This window comes from Rousettus aegyptiacus, unplaced genomic scaffold (genome assembly GCF_014176215.1).
Source record: "Rousettus aegyptiacus isolate mRouAeg1 unplaced genomic scaffold, mRouAeg1.p scaffold_m13_p_3, whole genome shotgun sequence".
Classification (NCBI taxonomy): domain Eukaryota; kingdom Metazoa; phylum Chordata; class Mammalia; order Chiroptera; family Pteropodidae; genus Rousettus; species Rousettus aegyptiacus.
The window spans coordinates 39,351,233-39,370,621 of NW_023416306.1; the positions used below are offsets into that span (position 1 = coordinate 39,351,233).

Sequence of the window (19,389 nt, forward strand, 5' to 3'; positions counted from 1 at the left end):
CAGCAATTAATTGCAAGTAAATGATTCTCCTTGGAAGTGACAAGCTTTTCACATATCATTGGCCGAAGAAGATCTCAGTATCACACCTGATTTCAAGGATGGCAGGAAGAGACGATCTTTCATATTCGTGGAGAGAAGCACCCGAAATATTTCCGAATATTAGAAATATTTATGCTACATAGCAATAGGGTACAAAGGCAGAATAATCACTTCAGATCTTGGAGGGTGTTTTAGATGATGATAGAAAGGAGAACTCAATTGCCTTGTACATCTGAATATAAGAAAAGATTTCAGACCTCAGAATGCTAGTGTGAGAAGCTTGGTAGACACTCTCTTCAGTAAAACTATTTAACTGGTGAACATTACGACAGCCATTTAAAGTCTCTGGAAATTGTCCTAAGAGCAGACAGCAATTAGAGAAATATTTTTTCAAGATAATCTGTATGCTAGTAAGAAATTCAAGAGCTGGTAGCATTTGAGCAGTTTTCATGTCCCATCCCCCAGCTCATGTGATGGAAGCTCTAATCCAGCAGGGTGTAGTTGAGATAGGGCTACAGCTCCTGGTCTTCTCTCTGTAGCTCCTAGTCCAGGACTATGGTTTTACTCTGAGAGGGACAGGCTACCAGTGTGTCTTATCCTCCACAGCCTTGCATGTGGAAGTGCTGTTTCAGGCAAGTATGGTTGAGAGGTCTAGGCTCATTTACAAACTCACCTCTTACTAGTGGGGCGGGGGCTCTGTCCAAGTATGATAGGCTGAAAATACTAGGGCCTCAGTTACCCCACCCTATCCTGCTTGTAGGATGGAGGTTCCATACAGGAGGGCCAAGAAAAGAAGACCAAGGGTTCTCAACATCCCCTCCCTGAACACAGTACCCACTTGTAGAGCAGAGGTTTCCCTCCAGGATAAGTGGGCCATTGTCCTCATCCCTAACTCTGGCACAACAGTTCTTTCCTAAGAGACAAGGTGTAAAAATGGCATTCCACTGGAGAAGAATATAGCATGAAGAAGTTTACACCTAAGGTCATTGTCAAAAACAAGGGAAATCTTGGTAGTGAGCAATCAAGAAGGTGCTGGTAGCTCAGTGATATTAGTAGCAACAAGCAAAATGGCAGATTGAAAAGAGACGGTCAAGAATAGCCGTCTGCTCACTCTAAGGGATCCAGAAGATTGTGTGTATGCAAAGTGCTGAAAGGGAAAAAGGAAACTGTTAACCGAAAAATTCTGTATTCAGCAAAGCTATCTTTCAAAAGTGAAGGCAACCTTCACACATTGCTGGTGAGAATGAAAAAAAAAATTGGGGCCACTGCTTTGGAAAACAATTTGACAGTTCCTCAAAAAGTTAAAACATAGTTGCCCAGTAATTTCACTGCTAGGTATATAACTGAGAAAAATGCAAACACTTGTCCACACAAAAACTTGCAAACAAATGCTCATTATGGCATTATTCATAATAGCCCCAAAGTGTAAAAAATCCAATGTCTATCAACCAACGAATGGATAAATGTAGTATATTTATATAATAGAGTATTATTAAGTGATAAAAAGAAATGAAGTACTGAAACATGCTACAACTTAGATGAACTTTGAAAATACTATGCTAAAGAAGTCAGTTACACAGGACCACATGTTATATGGTTCCATTTGTATAATATTTCCAGAATAGTCATAGAGATGAATATATTGTTGGGTGTCTAGAGCTGGGAAACTGTGGAGGGAATAGAGAGTGAGCGTGTACTAATTTTCCAGGGCTGCCAAAAAAAGAACCGCAAACTGAGAGGCTTAAAACAGCAGAAATTTATTCTCTAGCAGTTCTGGAGTCTTAGGGCCACACTCTCTCCAATGCCTGTAGGGGAGTATTCTTCTTTGCTGCTTCTAGCTTCTGGCGTCCCTAGGCATTCCCACACTTGTGGCAGTGTAACTCCAATTTTGACTTCCATCTTCCCTCTGCGTCTGTCTCTGTCTTCCCATTGTGTTCATATTCTCATTCTCTCTCTCTCTCTCTCTTCTGTCTGTGTCTAAATTTTCCTTCTCTTAAAAGAATACTAGTCAAATGTCCTCATCTTAACTTGATGACATCTACAAAGATCTTGGTTCCAAATAAAGTCACATTCACAGGTACCAATGTTTAATACTTCAACGTATCCTTTTGGGAGTCAGAATTCAACCCATGACAGACTGCTAATAGGCTCTGGGTTTCTTTTGGGGGTGATAAAAATGTTTTAATTGATTATGGTGATGGTTGCACAACTCCTTGACTATTCTAAAAGCCATTGAATTGTACATTTTCAGTGGGTGAATTGCACGGTATGTGAGTTATATCTGAACAAAGTTGGTTTAAGAATGAAAGAGAAGTAAAGACCTTCCCAAATAAAAATAAATAAATAAATAACTGAAAGAATTCATGGCTAGCAGGCCTTCCTTAAAAGAAATACTAAAAGAAGTTCTTCAAGGCTGAAAGATAGGGACCCAGACAGTAATTCCTATACGCACGCGCGCACACACACACACACACACACACACACACACACACACACACACACAGAGTTCCAGTAAATGTAATTAAGTAATGATAAAAAAACGATTTAATATATGGTTCTTTTTCTGTCTTTGCTGATATAAAAAGTAGTTGTATAAAAGAGAGTAATCCACGTACGCACTTTCACCCACATGAAGCCAGAATGACCCTAGCATTTCTCAGGAATTTTAGCCATTCACTTAGACTGGTTCTCTCTGGCTTCCAAGATGCTCCCTGATCCTGAGATCCCTGGCCTTGTTCAGGGCTCATAAAGTATTGGCCTGTTGAATTTGGTGTTGTTCTACCACCATTCACTCCTGAGGTAGATACCAAATAATCATTTTTTTAGACATTTCTATTTGCTTTTGATATTCTACATATGTTCGCAGCGGAAGGAGGAAAAATACTTATCTAAAAGCTAATCACACTTTCTAAATGACAAAAATATTTGGCTGGAGTTAAAAACTAAAGGTTAAGGATAAAGGTCCATTTATTCTGATTTAATCCCCTTGGTCCTTTCCTGTGCCACACAGGGAGATAGTCTAATACAAAGGTCAGCATCTGCCTTAGAACTGAGCAGTCCACCTATAATGCAGCTTTTTTTTTTTTTTAATGACATTAACTATTTTCATTAGCAGCCCTGGGTCTTGGGTGTCTTGAATTGAGAATTTTTGGCTTTGACCAAATTGTGGCAGCTGTTTCAGATGTACTGTTGCTGTGTCTGATTATGATGGGGATCCACAGTATCGTTTCTCATCCAGAAAGCAAATGAGTCTTCGTGAGGGTTTTATGATTCCTTTGTTCTACTGCCATTTGCTCTAAAGTCTAAAGGAGAGCGAATATAACTCTGGATCCTGAAATGACATGTTTTGTGCTAGCAGTGGAGGATTGAGATAAGAGCTCAGTCTTCTAAAGTCTAATCTCTTGCCCTATGCTTCCAACTCCAAGCTATTAATACCCTTATGTTGTAGCCACCAGAGGGCTAAGAGGTGGGCATGAGGCTGAAGTCACCTTTGAGTTATCTCAGGAGGGAGAATGGTATTTGGGGATCTTTGGCTCTTCGGGGGAAATTTGAAGCTGCCTGTTCTCCCTGAATCCTGAAAGGCTGAGAGAGGCTGCGGAAAGAATAAGCTAAATCTTTTCCTACCAAAGTTAGGGAGAATGGAAAGAAGGCCAGGGAACCCCTAGAGAGATTTTATCCAGCTATTTTTTATCCAGCTATTTCGTGAGGGAGCTGACAGCAGGAGTCGCTGTGCCTTTCACTGCTGGAGGACCATTACCAGTATTCCAGTGGCCAGACTTGAGTGTAGGTGAGCTTGAAGAAAAAAAGAACTGCCCAACTAAGAGGCACAGCTGCCTGGTCAGTTTGGCTGAGCACACGCCCGAGGAAAGGGCTAATGGTCAGCCCCTGGGTTGGCAGGGTTGGTGCCTTCTGGAGGCTCCGAGGGAGAATCTGTTCCATGCCCCTCTCCTATCTCCTACTGGTCCTCAGCAGTCCTTGTCATTCCTTGGCTTGCAGGCACTCGCTCCAGTCTCTGCCCCCATCTTTCCATCACCTTCTTTCCCATTTGTCAATGCATCCTTTTCTGTCTCTTTTAAGACCTCTCATCAGATTCAGGGCCACATAATTCTGTGTGTTCTCATCTCTATCTTAACCATAATTACATCTATAAAGACACTGTTTCCAAATGAGGTCACATTTTGAGGTGGGCTGGAATTTGGTGGAGACGCTCTTTAATGCACTAGAGCCTGTAAGAGCTTTCTGATGATTTTCAGGGTGGGGACGCATGATAGGGACACGAAAGCAGAGAAGGAATGATCTTGTTCAGTAGAGGTGCAGGGAGCGCCTCTGGCACAGAGATGTAGGTGCTACAGTAGGTTCTCCCAAGTGAGTCATTGGTGGCCTCCTGGGATTAAAAACATCTCAGCGAGCAGATCCCCTCAGCCTGGGCCACTGTGAAGTGGGGACAGAACAGGGCATGGAGACTCCTGGCAGAGAGCCACCACGAGAAGCCAGGAGGATGAAAAAGGCACTTCATGGGCCCCGTGGGTTATGAGAGCTTTGCACCTATAAGTCAGAGGGGTTTGAAGTTGAATAAGAACATGTTATTATCCTTGTCTGCTGAGAAGGTGGTTTGACATTAAGAAAAAGAATTATTGAGATTCAGACATTGCTAATATTCCATAAATAACAAGAGAAGTCATGAGCCAAGCCACTTCCACAAGTTGAATTGATGGTGGTAAGCTCAGGAAAGTGTTTGTGGGTGGGACCTTGGAGATGAATGGCTGAGAGTTGCGAGGTCTTCTCTGGCAGGAGATGGTGAGTGGGGCCATCTGTTGGGGGAGAGCCACATGGGCACCCATCATGGAATCAGGAAAGGCCATGGGTTGACTCCCAGGTGAAGTGAAGAGCGCGCATGTGGAGGCAAAGCATAGCAGGTGAGGCCACATATCACTGACTGGATTCTGCAGTCGGGAGGACGCTCAGGGCACTACAGGCTTATGTTGCACTATAAAATCTCATAGTATGACAACCCCTCTGTTCCTTACTTTTTCTCTTGTTAAATTGTTATAAAATATACATAACATAAAATTATCACTATAGCCATTTTTAAGTGTACGTCTCAGTAAATTTAAATACATTCATATTGTTGTGCATGTTCCTTGCTTATCATATATGAGGGATGGAGGGCGATGGGAAGGGGTACTTAATTTGGGGACAGAAAGAATTCTGTGAGGAGGGGAGTCTGGAGTATTGGATGAGGGAGACAAAAGTTGATCCTCTCCAGCTTGCGATAAAAAGAGCTTCTGTCCTGCAGATAAGTGGACTTTCTAGAACACTGAGAGGCAGAACAGAGACATTTAGAGACAAATAGGCACTGATTTCTGCCTTCTCTCCTTGAGGAAGTACATAGCCTTGTTAATGCTAAATTTGCTCCAAAAGCTAACGAAATACCCCTGATGTTGATAAACGCTGCCTGATACAGAAGCCCTCAGATTTCTTTAATGCCTTTGCTACAGTAAAATAACAGTAAATTGCAAAACTACTTCAGCACAAGTTTTCTTTGAACGCGTGAGGTGTTCTTATACTAAAAAGGTATTTGTTTTGTATCTGAAAATCAGACTTAACTGGGCATCTTCTATGTTTATTTGGTAATCATATTCTAATGAAACTTTGATATCAGAGCTAATTAAATCTAGAACTTAGTTGTAGTAGGGTCTCTTTCTACCAGTCTGCAACCCATTGGAAACACCACAGGCTTATGAAACATGGTGATACATCCCTAGCCCATCACTCTTCTCTGTCACAAATGAAACCAAAACAAAGCACGCACAGCTCCTGCATCACCCTCAGGACACATGGAATCCTTGGGAGACTCCTTTTCCCCCTTCAAAGCTGTGCATTTGGACCTGGTGTTAACCTACGGGGAAGTTGGTAATGGCTGAGAAAGGACAATATGGACCAATCTAGCATCCCCTAGAGGCAATTGTCTCTCTTCCACAGTCCCATCTAGAGAGAGCCTAGGACATATGCTCTGAGAATTGCAGGGTGGGTCTCACTTGTTTCACTTAGCATACCCTCTAGGTCTATCCATGGTATCTCGAATGGCAAGATTTCCTTCCTTTTTCCATTGTGTTATATGTACCACATTTTCTTTATTCATTTGTCTATCAGTGGACTTATCAGAGTGATCACTTTGTAAGTTATATAAATGTCTCATCACTCTATCATACACCTGAAACTAATATATTGTATGTCAACTGTAATTGAAAATTTAAAAATTATTTTTAAAAAACTTACAGGGCGGAGGGTGGTGCTAGAATAGCCTCCAGCAGAGCCAAGGATAAGGGAGCCCTTGAGAACCTGGGGTACCCTGCTCTCCTAATGTCACTCCTAGGCAGACGTGCCTGTGGGTTCTCACTGCAAAAGGAAAGCAACAGCCAAATATACATCCAGGATTAAAATCACCATTTCGAAACCACAGCATTAAAGCAAGCTGTGACCCAAATATTTGTTGTAGTGCACTAAAGAGTTTTTCAAGCTATTGAGAAGAATGGAAAAAGTGAAACACCAAAAAAAAAAAAAAAAAAAAAAAAAAAAGAGCAAGGAAGGTTGTTGGATGATTCTCTGGAAGTTGTGTGGTGATTTTTTATTTTGGGAAAGATAAGCTTCAATGTGGAAGGCAAACTACTGCAGTGTACTTGAAATGAAAGGCATGACAATGAAAAACACAAGCACCTGAAATATGGTGTTACATTTGGTGCAAAGAGTAAGACAACCTCATGCAGCTTCTTGTATGCAAAGGAAAGTGGCTGCCCACTTGGGAGCTTTTTCACGCTCTGGAAGGACCTTGCCTGTCCACTGCACAGAAGTGGCTGTTAGAGCATTGAGGAAATAATATGGACAGCTCAGGGACAGGCCAAATGGGCTTGCTTCCCTTACCAATTGTTTGCTTTATGACTAGTGGAAGCAACTTAACCCCTGTTGTCAATTTTATACACTTCAAATGACATGCCAGTAAAATTTGGATTTATAAGCCACTGTCTTCCAAGCGGTTAATAGTCCACTATCTTTAAAAGTAGCGGCACGCAGCAAAGATGTGCCTTCCACTAAATTCTGTCTTTTACTCTCACTCTATTGATCTCTTTCAAAGAATGAAAATGTCTAGGTCCTTATGTAGATATTATTCACTCTGGGGTGGACTTCAAGGTAAAATCCAGATTATGTGATTTTAACTGAAACTTTATGTGTTGGGTATAAAGCAAAGACCATAGAGAGTCTCTATCAGTGGACTTGCAATCAGGGAAGTTGTCACTAGGTGGCACCATGAGTCATAGTGGCGTGTCCTTATTCTGGGCACTCCCCAGTCGTGGCTGTTTATGGGCCTAGGTAAATATTTGAACTTATTAGTGATGCTTACTTTTCTATAAACATCATGTGGATACTGATTTTATATAAACTACCACCAACAATTACTGACTTTAAGAACTATTTATTATATACATGGTATGCTTTAGAGTAAGGATTAAAGAATAAATACATGGGCTAGCATCAATGGTGTGCCTTTAGAACATGTATTTCTAACTCTGGTTTTCCATATTCTGATTTAAGAAGAACACATATTATTCAGTTGCATGGTATAAACCTGAAAGTCTTCTCCATGGAAATAGTCATGTCGTGGTTGGGGCTTGGCGTCAGATGCTCTCGTACCCCTATTTGTAATCCACCACGAAAAAAGCTTACTTACTTCCAAGCCCTTCTTTTATCTCCGAAGGCCCCTTTCCTCCTTTGTTTTGAGAGGGCATGGCTACTGAATTCTGTATTCCAAAGAAGTTCATTTTCGCTTGTAGAAGAGCAGTGGGCAGGCGAGGTGTGCAGAATACAATTCTTCTGGCCCTCATGTATGATATCTTTCTGGTCCGGAGGGTTTCGCAGGCAGCTACTATCCCTATACCTTCCTCCCTTTAAAATGTAAATGTTTCGAAGTCAGTTGAGCATAGTGGGTGATTTGATAGGCTCTGGGATCAGGCCTACCTGGGGCTTGAAAAGCTGCTTTGCCATGCTACCTCTTCACCTCTCTAAGCCTTGGTTTCCTCATCTGTTCAAGCAGGATATTTAAAGTACCCAGTTTCATAGGGTTGTTGTAAATGCCCAAATGAGATAATGTTTATGCAAAGTTATCACATAGTAATGGCTCAGTTTACACTAGCTGTTATAACTGTTCATTTATATTTATGCCCTGTTTCTTGGAAGCTATTTATAAAAATGCCTACCTTAAAAAAACCTCAGGGCAAGAAAAATTTTGAATCAAGATAAAAGTGAGGCTGTAGGGAAAGAAGAATACAGTTATTGTAGGACTGTATTCATCAACTTCTACTGAGTTACATGGGCCTAGTCACGTATAGTCATGTGCTGCTTAATGACAGTGCTATTCTCTGAGAGATGCATTAAGTGATTTTGTCATTATGTGAGCATTAGAGCACTTTTACCCAAACCCAGATCATGTAGCCTACTACATAAGCCTATGCCTCCTTGGCTACAAACCTATACAGCATGTACTGTACTGAATACTGTATGTATTTGTAACACAATGATACCTGTGTACCTAAACACATCTAAACATTAAAAATGTAGTATGAAAAATGGTACACCTATATAGGGCACATAGTGTGAATGGAGCTTGCAGGACTAGATGTTGCTCTGGGTCAGTCAATGAATGAGTGATGAGTGAATGTGAAGGCCTAGGACTCTACACTGCTGTAGACTTTATAAACATTGTACACTTAGGCTACAGTAAGTTTATAAAATAACATGAGATTAAATCAAGCACAAGAGAAAATGCAATCAAGACACTCAGTAAACACGAGATGTATGAGATTGCTGCCTGTGTAATACAGAACACTGTTTTATGGCAAATAGTTTTTTGTAAGCAGAAAGAATACACTCTAAAATAATAAATAAAAGTGTAGTAGAGTAACTACATAAAGCAGGAACATAGTCGTTTTTATCATTATCAAGTATTATGCACTGTACATAATTGTATGTACTATGCTTTTATATGACCGGTAGCACAGTAGGTTTATTTACAACAGCATCACCATGAATGTGAATGTGCATTAAGCTATGGTGTTACGACAGCTACAATGTCACTTAGGTGATAGGAATTTTTCAGCTCTATTATAATTTTATGGGAGCACCATGATACATGCAGTCCATCATCGATCGAAATGTTGTTATATGGTGCATGGATGTATTTGTTTCTGAGCTTCCCACTAGCTAAAGTGAAAAAATCAGGTTGATTTATATGATTCCTATGGACCACAAGGCAAAACCTACTACTCTCTCAAAGCATAATTATTCTTGGTTCTTAATTCCAAAAGTACATGTTTCTTATGTAAGGCGTTCTTTAGCAAATGCTAACTTATGTTAGAGACAGTAATTCCAACAGCCCTATATGACGTGTCATAGACACTCCTTTATTATAAGCCAAGGGAATAGTAAAAGGCAATTATGCTCCCAAGAACTAGGAATAAGACCATGTGGTAGGCAGAATTCTGAGATGGCCCCAAAGGTTCACACCCCCTGGTGTCCATGCCCCACATAGTCCCTTCCCCTTGAGTATGGGCGGGGCCGTGGTGGATGTCACCCCATGATTAGATTATGTGATGAGGCAAAGGTGAAAGGGTTTTCTAGGTGTAATTAAAGTCCCCAGTTTATTCTGGGTGGCCTGATCTAATCAGCCCTTTAGAAATCTAGAGGTAGAAAGATTCTTTTGCTAGTCTTGAAGAAGTAGCTGCCATATCATGAGAGGGCCAGGTGGCTAGGACCTGACAGCAGTCTTTAGTAGTGAAGAGTGACTTTCAGGAGACAGCTAGCAAGAAAGCTAGGATTTCAGTCCTACAATCATGAGAAACCAAATTTTGTCAATAATCTGAATGAACTTGGAAGAGGATGCTGAGCTCCAGATGACAACACAGCCCCTCAGATATCTTGATTTCAGTTCTATGAGACCCTGAGCAGAGAACTCACTTGTACTATGCCTGGGTTTCTGACCTGTGGGAACTATGAGATACACTAAAGGAAGATTGTTCTAAGCTGCTAAGTTTGTGGCAGTTTGTCATGCAGCCATAAAAAACTAATAGAGATGATATGAGTGAAGTCACAGCCTTTGGATAGATTCAGAGATAAAGCCTAGAACACCTACAGCCTTTCCCAAACTAAACACACATACATGGAGATGTTCATAGATGTGCCATAAAAAAAAAAAAAGAGAGAGAAATCTATTGCAGACCCTGACTGTTAACATTAAAGAAAAGATCTTTGTTCTATTGATGGGGCAAAGAGTCAGGTTTTTGGTTGTAGTCAACAGAAGAAAGCTGGATAATGCTTGCAGAAGAGAGTTTAAGGAAAGGCTATAGCAAAGGTCAGGGCGTTGAGGAGAAGGCTGAAGAAACAGTCTCTGAATGGACAGGAACCTGGAAACTCCTGGGCCTCATTACCAACACAAAGCCTTATGGCTCCATTGCCATCAAAATAAAAGAATTTTGTCTACTCCTTTCCCTTGTCCCCTCTATTATCACATAACTCTGTTCAGGTTTTCACAGTTCTAGCAAAGTGTGAGCAAGCACCCTGGCATTTAGCCACTGGAGAGAAGACACCTGAATTAATAGACCTGTCAAGATACATAAGGTGGTTCCCTCAAGTCCAATTGTAACCAGAATAAGGGAGAATGGGTGGTGGACCACCCAAAAGCAAAGGGGGTCCACAGAAGTACGATGGGCTTATAAATTTGGGGTATTATCTGAGTACTTGTCCTTTTTGTCTGTGTGATAGATGAAAGGGGAAATCACTCTTCAGAAAAGGTGAAGAATTGGGAGCCCCTAAAACCCGAAGCTTCAGGAAAGAGGGCTGATGAAGTAGAGATGGATTTGAGGGCAGAACAGCTGTGATAGTAGAAGGCTGTACAATACACCCTTCCTTGTGAAACCCAAGATGTCGAACAGATTGGATGCTCTTTGTAAGGAATGGAGAGGCTGAGCTTTGCGCCTGTGCAAATGAGAATAAATAATGAACCATGAAGGTTTAACCCTGAGGAATTAGCAGAAATTACAGAGGAGCTACTGACTTTCACAAGCTATAGAATCAGCTGGAGTCTGAGCCAGTCAGACTCTATAAGAAAATTGGGCCCCAGATGCCACTTAAGCTACACGAGTTTGGCAAGTAGTGTATCCTAAATCCCCTCTTTGGAAGCTCATAATAAAAATGAACATGTTAAACATTGTGTGCTCCATTCGGCATCTCTACTTAATATTGTTCTGTTTGTTGTGGTTGCTACAGGCTTGTTACGGCTGTTTGCTCAGTTCACTAAGGTATCACTAAATGCCGCATTTATTGAGGGAGCCCTGTTGTAGATCCAGGGCTTATTTTCTATCAACCTTATGTGCATTCTCATTCTAAGCAGTCGAATGTTTAAGAATTTGGTGTGCACACTTGTTTTCGTGATATATATCCTGTTAATGCACAATGCTTCTTGATTTAATATATTTTATCATTATTGACTAAATGTAAAGATTTTCACATAATACTAATTCATTCAAATAATATTGATGTGCCAGCTGTCATTCTAGGCACATGTGCGCGTGCATGCAAACGTGCGCGCGCACACACACATTTCTGTGTGTGTCCTACAGTTTAAAAAACTTGGGCGACCAAGACCACGTCCTCAGCTTATTTGGACAAGGAACTTTTTTTTTTTCAGTATACTTATAACATTTTGTCAAATCGTGTTCTATATAGTATAGCATTCTGGGAAATGCTGACAAAGCCACAGATGGGCTATATGTACTTCAGAAAAAAAACATCCACAAATATCATTTGTTTCAATATTTGATAAGAGTCAGACAGCAGAGACATTACTGATAAATTCTCTGCCGGAGTCTGTAGTGCGGATATTCTTTATTGCCACTTAAAGGAAATCCGTATGCTTTGTTTGTCCAGTGAGCAGATGACTTCTGAATCCTGAGGCCATTGGAGATTTATTATTTGACTAGATATTGATCCCACAACTGCTAACAAAACCAGGGTATTTCTAAAGGATTTTGGATTAAACAGTGCTGCAATCAGATGGGGACTGGCTTTTGCCTCTCACTGGATTGTGGCTCTCAAGTCAGGCTCTGTGAATTTATATCCACCTCTCCTGGGACCCAGCATGACCTAGCAAGTAGTAAGCACACAGTCTGCTTTACTGGACTCTGGGGACTTTAAGAGACTATATCCAGTTCTTTAAACAAATATCTAGTACCTACCACCTAGATATGCTCAGTTGATTGCTCAGTCAGGATTTTTTGACAGGAAGTATGAAACTGGTTTAAATGTCTGTACAACTTTGAGATGCTTAAGTAGAGAGGCACTTAGCTCTTATCCCAGCAGGTCTCCTTAATCACCTGGTTATGCAGAGAACCTCGTGTTGTTGCGTGGAATAGTGGCTGAGTGCCTTCATGGCTTTGTGGCACATTCCATCTGAGATGGAATAATCTGAGGTCCAGAGCCCTCATGGTTGCTGATGAATGTGTGATGAGAGAGGGAAAACAATTTAGGGTGATATCACTGCCTGTGAGGCCGTCTTCCTGTTTTTTTGAGGATACATCACACACAAGAGAGAGATGGCCTGGCATGTTGGTTGTGCTGATAATTTTTAGGGCCACCCCAGAATAGCTTTGATCCTGGGTCCCAGGAGCAGAAAAGACCCTTCAGCCTTTGTGGTTCTATACTGTGTGCTCCTTGTACTTGAATGATGGCAATCCTTTACATCTGCAGCTGGATATAATTCGTTCATCCTCCCTTGGAAATAATAATGATTGCTTTGGGGCTCTCTAGAAAAAGTAATTATGGTCAGTGCATTTTCCTTAATACTTTGAAAGAAGGGTGTCCACAAGATGAATTCTTCATAAAGTCTGATAATGAAAGAATACATTCTTCAGCACCGTAGAATGCTAATACTGAAAAAGATGACCTCCTACTCTCCCAATTCATTTTATCAATAAGGAAACTGACAGCTCAGAGTTTGACAGATTTATCCAGAACTCCTTATTGGTGGATGAGCTGAAATTATATCCTGAGTCCTCTCAGGCCTGAAGGAAGCTTCTCTAACATATTTATTTTGTTTGTAAGACTCATCCCAGCCTACTTGCACTTAGGAACACTTCAGCACTGCACCGGGGGGCATTTTAAACAGCAAAATCACCAAGAACAAAAATGCTGAAAACATAGCACCAAATAGATGATGGAAAGGACATTTGTTTACAGTATGAGAGCTGAAATGAGAAGGCAGAGCCTCCTCGCCTTGCTCCGCCTTGGCCGGGAACATGGGTGTCAGGAAGTTCAAGATTTTTGCTGCTCTGTGCATGTCTGTAAATAGCTCTGAAAGCACTGTGAGTTTTAATCTGGGGACTGCAAGCAAATGTCAGTGAGTAGGTGAATTTGCAGACATGGAATCCATGAAGAATGAGGACCAACCTGTGTGTCTTCTTGTTTTTAGGTGTCACATAAATAGGCATTTAGGAAGGCATGGGGAAGTGGGTCAGGGCTGCCATTTATTGGGAGTTTACTGCATACTGTGCACTGTGCTGAGCACTTTATGTTTTTTGGGCTGACTGTAGCCCCATGAACTGAAATCTTTAGAGGGGAGAAGCACACCTCATCTTGCCTTGGTACATCCCATTGTAAATCAAGACTCAAGACCGATGATTATGAAGAATCCTAGGTGGAGACAAGGCAGTTCATTCAATTTCACCAGCTAGAAACCGGAATTCCAAAGTCCCAGAATCTTACCATCCCTGGGACAAATGCTCTGAGGATGCAAGGGGCCACCGAATACAGAAGGTCCCTCTGCCCAGCCCCAGCTTCCAATCTGTCCAGAACACTCAGCCTCACTGCTTTTCTGTGTTCTCTCCTGTTTCTGATGTTCCTGTTTGGGTAGTTGGAGTGGTGTGTGAATCAGTGTGAGGCACACATGTGGAGTTTTTAGAATTAAGCCAGGGCCTAAGGTGGCCTTTACTAAGAGAGGCATCCAGATAAGGCTCTGGCTCACTGCCACTAGAAGAACTTTATTCTTAATGTTTGTCCTTCAGCTCAGCCTTGGATGTACCTGTCTGGCTGGTGTTACTAAAATAACTCTTGACTATAGCATTTCCTTGTCTTTGCTTTTGTTTGAATAGAAAACCTGTTTTACAGGAGTGGGTGGAAAGATATTTTTGGAGTTGCCTTAAAGAGTTTCCCCCGACTCCAGTGGCTTCTTTCGAAGGTTGGCAGTGCCCAGGAAGAATATGGGGACCTTCCTTCCCCCTTCTCCAGGGCCAGCCTGCTGTCTTGTATACCAGGGTCTCTGGAAACATCTGCTGTTGGTCTCCACCTGGTGTGACAATGTAGACTTTATAAAAACAGATAATGTAATATTACACCTTAGGACATAATGAAATGGCCTGCTTAAGGAAGTAGTGAAGGAAAAAAAGAAGTGGGAACATTCTCAAATTTTGTGACAAAGTCTAAATCAAACAATTCCAGCTTTGCACATTGGATGGTGTTTTTCCTTAATTTTACTGTGTGTTTCCAGTCTTAGGGCAGGTCCACAAATCCAGGCTGATTCTGGGCATTGCCCTATGAAAATTCTGAAGAGTTGGAGAGATTTACTTAGGTGGGGTTCTCTTGCTTTTTACCTAATTGAATATGTTTTTGAGGATTCTTTTCCATGCTTTCTATACCTGTTACCATCATTCCTGTAAAAATCAAACACTTGAGCATAAAGATGAGTTTTTTTCATAGCCGTAGTCTTGTACCTAGCATTGTACCTGGCAAAGAGTGGGTGCTTCATGATTACACACCCACTGATTCAATGAATGAGGGAGTTCAGGTTACAGCAGTGTTCTACTTGGCTGCATTTAATTAAAAATTATCCATTTATTCCAGGGCTCGGCAGACATTTTCTATAAAGGGTCAGAGTAAGTGTCCTAGGCTTTGTAGACCATATAGGCTCTGTTGCAACAATGGGATGCTGCCATTATAGTTGTGAGATCAGCTGGACAATATGGCAGGGTGTGGCTCTGCTCCCACTGAACTTCATTTATGAAGACAGGCAGTGAGCTAGATTGGCCGATGCCTGTGGTTTATCCTGATCTGTACACAGGCACCATATACCCCTTAGAGGTCACTGTGGTGGAGAGAAGAGACCTTAAGAATCTGCGAGTGGCAGAGACAATGCTAGGCGTTCACCAAATACTGTTCCACTTTTCACCTAAGCACAGGAGGACCACATTTCCTAGCTTCCTCTGCACTAAGGTGTGCCTTGTGACTAGTTCTGGCCAATGAACTGTGTGTTCAGAAATGAAGTCTGCCATGTTCAGACCTGGCCTATAAAATATCCAGGCAACTGCTCCATGCCCTCCTCCCTCCTTGCTGACAGATAATCCAGTGCAGGGTTCCCAGGCCCTGGGTGATGGAGAAGCCACTTGATGAGAGATCCTGGGTCTCTGGATAACTGTATGGAGTAGCGTGTTCCCCTCCCTCATCCCCACCCTCGACACATATTGGACTAGGAAGGAAAGTAAAATAAATATCTCTGTGTTAAGACACTGAAATTTTGGGTCATTAGACTGTCCTCTCTAATACTGTGTTTGGGCTCAGATATAGATAAACTGAAAATTATGAGCTCAGAGCCATTCTATCTAAGCTGTTAGCCTCCTGGTTAGTGAACCTGTGGTTTTTTTTTATTGGGGAGAAGGGAAATGAAGAGATTTTGGTGCACATACTCTTGAGAAATGTGTATGTAGGACATGGTGGTGCAGTTTGGGTCTGAGAAACTGGGACCTTGAAGAGAGAGCTACTGAGAGGTAGAATAAAGGAGAGCAGAAATGAGGAGACAAGATAAGTGGCTTTTTATAAAATTGTACATGAACCACACTAACTCTTGTAACCAAATATGGCCTCATGCCTTCAGTACAATGGTTCGTCTCTGTGCTGTTTTTCTGAGCTAGCCTAGGACCTCCCCATCCTAATGTTTCTCTCTCTCTCAAGTGAAATATGATAGCTTGTGTAATAAGTCAACAGCAAAATTTCAGGGACTTAGCAAAATATTTCTTAGTTACATCCTTCATAGTCCAATATGAGATGATCATGGTGGGCTATGCTCCATGTAGTCTTTGAGGGATCTAGGTTCATTTCACCTTGAGGCTCCCTTCCTCTTGGCGCTCATTGTCTTCTCCTTGCAGCTGAGAAATAGGAAAAGAAAGAGTGGAGGAGAATTGCATGGGAGGTTTTGGAGGCCAGTCCTGGTAGTGGTATGCCTCACTTCAGCCTGAACTCCATGTCTCAGAATTCAGTTACTTAGTCCCACCTGACTGCACATCTTGCCAGGAAATATAGCACAACCTGTAGGCCCAGAGGAAACTAAAACAGGATTTGGTGGACCCAGAGCAGACTCTGTCTTAATGGGAAAACACTTTGAGCTTCTAATAACCAACTTTATCAATAAATGTTTGGAACCAACCCATGTTTGAATTGAGACTTCGCTAGTGCTTTTTATAATTGTAAGCCTTTTGTTATGCCTCATTGCCTGAAAGAGGCCATAGTCTAATGCCAAAAATAGAACAAGATCTCTTATAGCTGATTGTGATGCTACAGGAAGCCAACAGGAGGAGCAAAGCATTTATTACCTTTCCTGGGAGGAGGGTGGGGTATGAGGTTATCTTTTGGTCCAGGAGCTTCTCCCAGCCCTGCCTCTCCGGTCTCTCTTCTTCGTCTGCTTCTCTTTCCCTGCAGGTTCTGCCTTCATAACATCAGGGCCCCACAGCCATTCCTGGCTTTATCTGGGGAGGACCTGGGTGGGTCCTGGCATAGACCCTGCCAGTCCCCCCAGCACATTCTGCAGAGAGGCACAGGCACAAAAGAGACAGATCTTCTTCTTGCTAATTCGAACTATCTTTCATGACAAAATTTTGATATGCTAAAATATTAACAGAACTCTTTTTGACTAGGGGAGGAATGAGAGAAACAAGATGGTGACAAAGACAGAAAGGTCCATCTCCCTGTGTCACATGACCATATTACATGGCCTCAGGCAGGATGTGTACATTTAAACTGGCCTAAAACAAATATTTTCTGAGTAGTAACTTCCATTGGCCAAGTACACTTATTCCTTCTTTGAGGGTATGATCACAGAAGGGATTGGCTATCGGGTGCTATTGGTAAATTTTACCTTGAATTTGTTCAGCTACTTTGGGACCTGAGGAAGTTCAGGTGCTTCCCAAAGCATCTCAGAGGAAGGAATGTATGTGAAAGATGTTATAGCCAAGACCTTTCACACTGCCATCTTTGGCAAGAACAGTCAGGAATCCAAATAAATGAATGTGGGAAGTGGGGAAGCAGCCCCTGTCTCCTTGCAAACGTCAGACCACCTCTGGTAGGAAATCTTGGCCCATCCCCTTACTCGTCTCCCAGTTGAAATTTCTCCCTTTCTTTGATCTCTTAGCATTTGTGTGTGGATCTGATGTGGTTCCCACTAAAAGGCGTAGGTGTCATTCTGAAATTTCAAGGTCGGGGCCACGGTCCTACTTATAATCTCAGATGCCAGTCCTGGATCTAGATGCATGGAACGGGTTTAAGATACTGTGCATTGAATGATGACTAAGTCTGGCCGACTGTGCCCAGCTGACTTGGGGACATTTACGTCACCCCAAATGAAAGCTAAGCTGCTACTACCACCTGGGCCTAAGGTTATAAGGGATTTTGCTCCTATATGAAATCATGTGGACCAGAATGGAGGGTCCTAAGTATCAGTTTGGGTTTGATCAGGAAATCTGAGTTGCTTGGAGTGACATGGGATATGGGTTTATTGTAGGGAGTGCACTGTATATAACTGTTGGAAATGTGAAGAATTTGGGAGGCTTTTGCCTCTGCATTCTAGTGGTTGGTCAGTAGGGCTGACAGGGGAACGCTGGATATGAAGTAGGCAGAGCAGAGACCAACCAGAGCCTGCAGAGACAAACCAGAACCTGTGAAGGCAAAACAGACCCCACAGGGACAAACTGGAACTGCACGTGTCTTTCACCACCTCCATGTTGACAGCACAGGTGACTTGTAGAAGCAGCTGGCATCCTTGGACATGGAACTGCACGTGTGTTTGCCCCGGGACATGGAGAAGCTGAAGGAGAAGATCCAGGCAGGAGCCAGGGCTGCCAAGGGCACAGATTTTGCCCCATGTCAGTGACCCTGGTCAGATCAGCCACAGTGCAAACCAAAGCAGGGCTCTGACCTTCAGAGCACAGTGGCAGCTGTTTCACCTTGATTCCCAAATCTCTTTAAAATTTCTCTTGCGTGAGAACAATGTTAGCCGAACCTATTGTGGAAATCATTTCACAACATACGTACATCAAACCATTACACTGTATGCCTTAAACTTATACAGTGATGTACGGCAATTATTTCTCAATAGGACTGGGGGGAAATATAATTAAAATATGAAAAAAAATTCCCTAAATGTAAAAAAATAAAAATTTCTCTGGTCACCAATTCTAACTCAGAACTATATAGGGAAGAGAGTTCTGGGAATTGGCGTTACATCTTAGCCAAATCAACATATAGTACAGGGCCACAGCTTCCATCTGTCAGTTGCATTAACACTCATTGTCGCTGCAGTTTCGCAGGAGCCATTGGAAAGAACTCTGTTAGCGAAATCCACTGAAGTTTTGACTGAGAGGAAAAGATAAAGTAACTTGGTCTTTCATGCCAACACTTTGTGACCAGCGAATTCTGTTTGTTGGAGAAAAGATGAGGAAGAGGCCAAATACTGGAGTAGAAATAAAGCTTTCTTTTGAATCTTGAATTGGCTTAGAAAAATCTCCTTCCCCTTCTGAGTGTAGTGGAAGATTGCCTTTCTACAAGGAGAAACCTGGGTGGCTGTAGACCCATGGTTGAGTATTCAGAAGCCTGGATAGTGAGTGGAGTGGGCTGGTGGCAGGGTGGCCAATAGTAAGTGTGCCCCTAAAGACTCTGTGTAGTTGGACCAAAGAAGCTGGAAAACCACAAGGTTTTTGCATGAAACCTTGATAAGTAAATGGTCACTATTGTAAATATTCTAGAAGTGCTTGAAAACAGTATCTTTCTAATTATTTTGAATATAGGGCTCTACATGTGTTGGTAAGGTCAAATTGCTGATCATGATGTTTGAATCATCTGTATCTTTACTGGATATTGTTTGTTAATTCTATTAGTAACATTTCCTGTAAGGTAAAGATTTGTCTATTCTGCCATTTATTTTTATTTATTTTATTTTTAAAATTTTATTCATTCATTTATTCATTTTAGGTGAGGCAACCCTTG

General features: G+C 41.9%; 1 protein-coding gene across 2 annotated transcripts in view; it reads left to right on the top strand.

Moving 5' to 3' along the window:
* Positions 1 to 19,389, top strand: part of GNA14 (G protein subunit alpha 14) — a 150,870-nt gene that overhangs the window by 115,703 nt on the left and 15,778 nt on the right. The gene's annotated exons all lie outside the window — the stretch shown is intronic.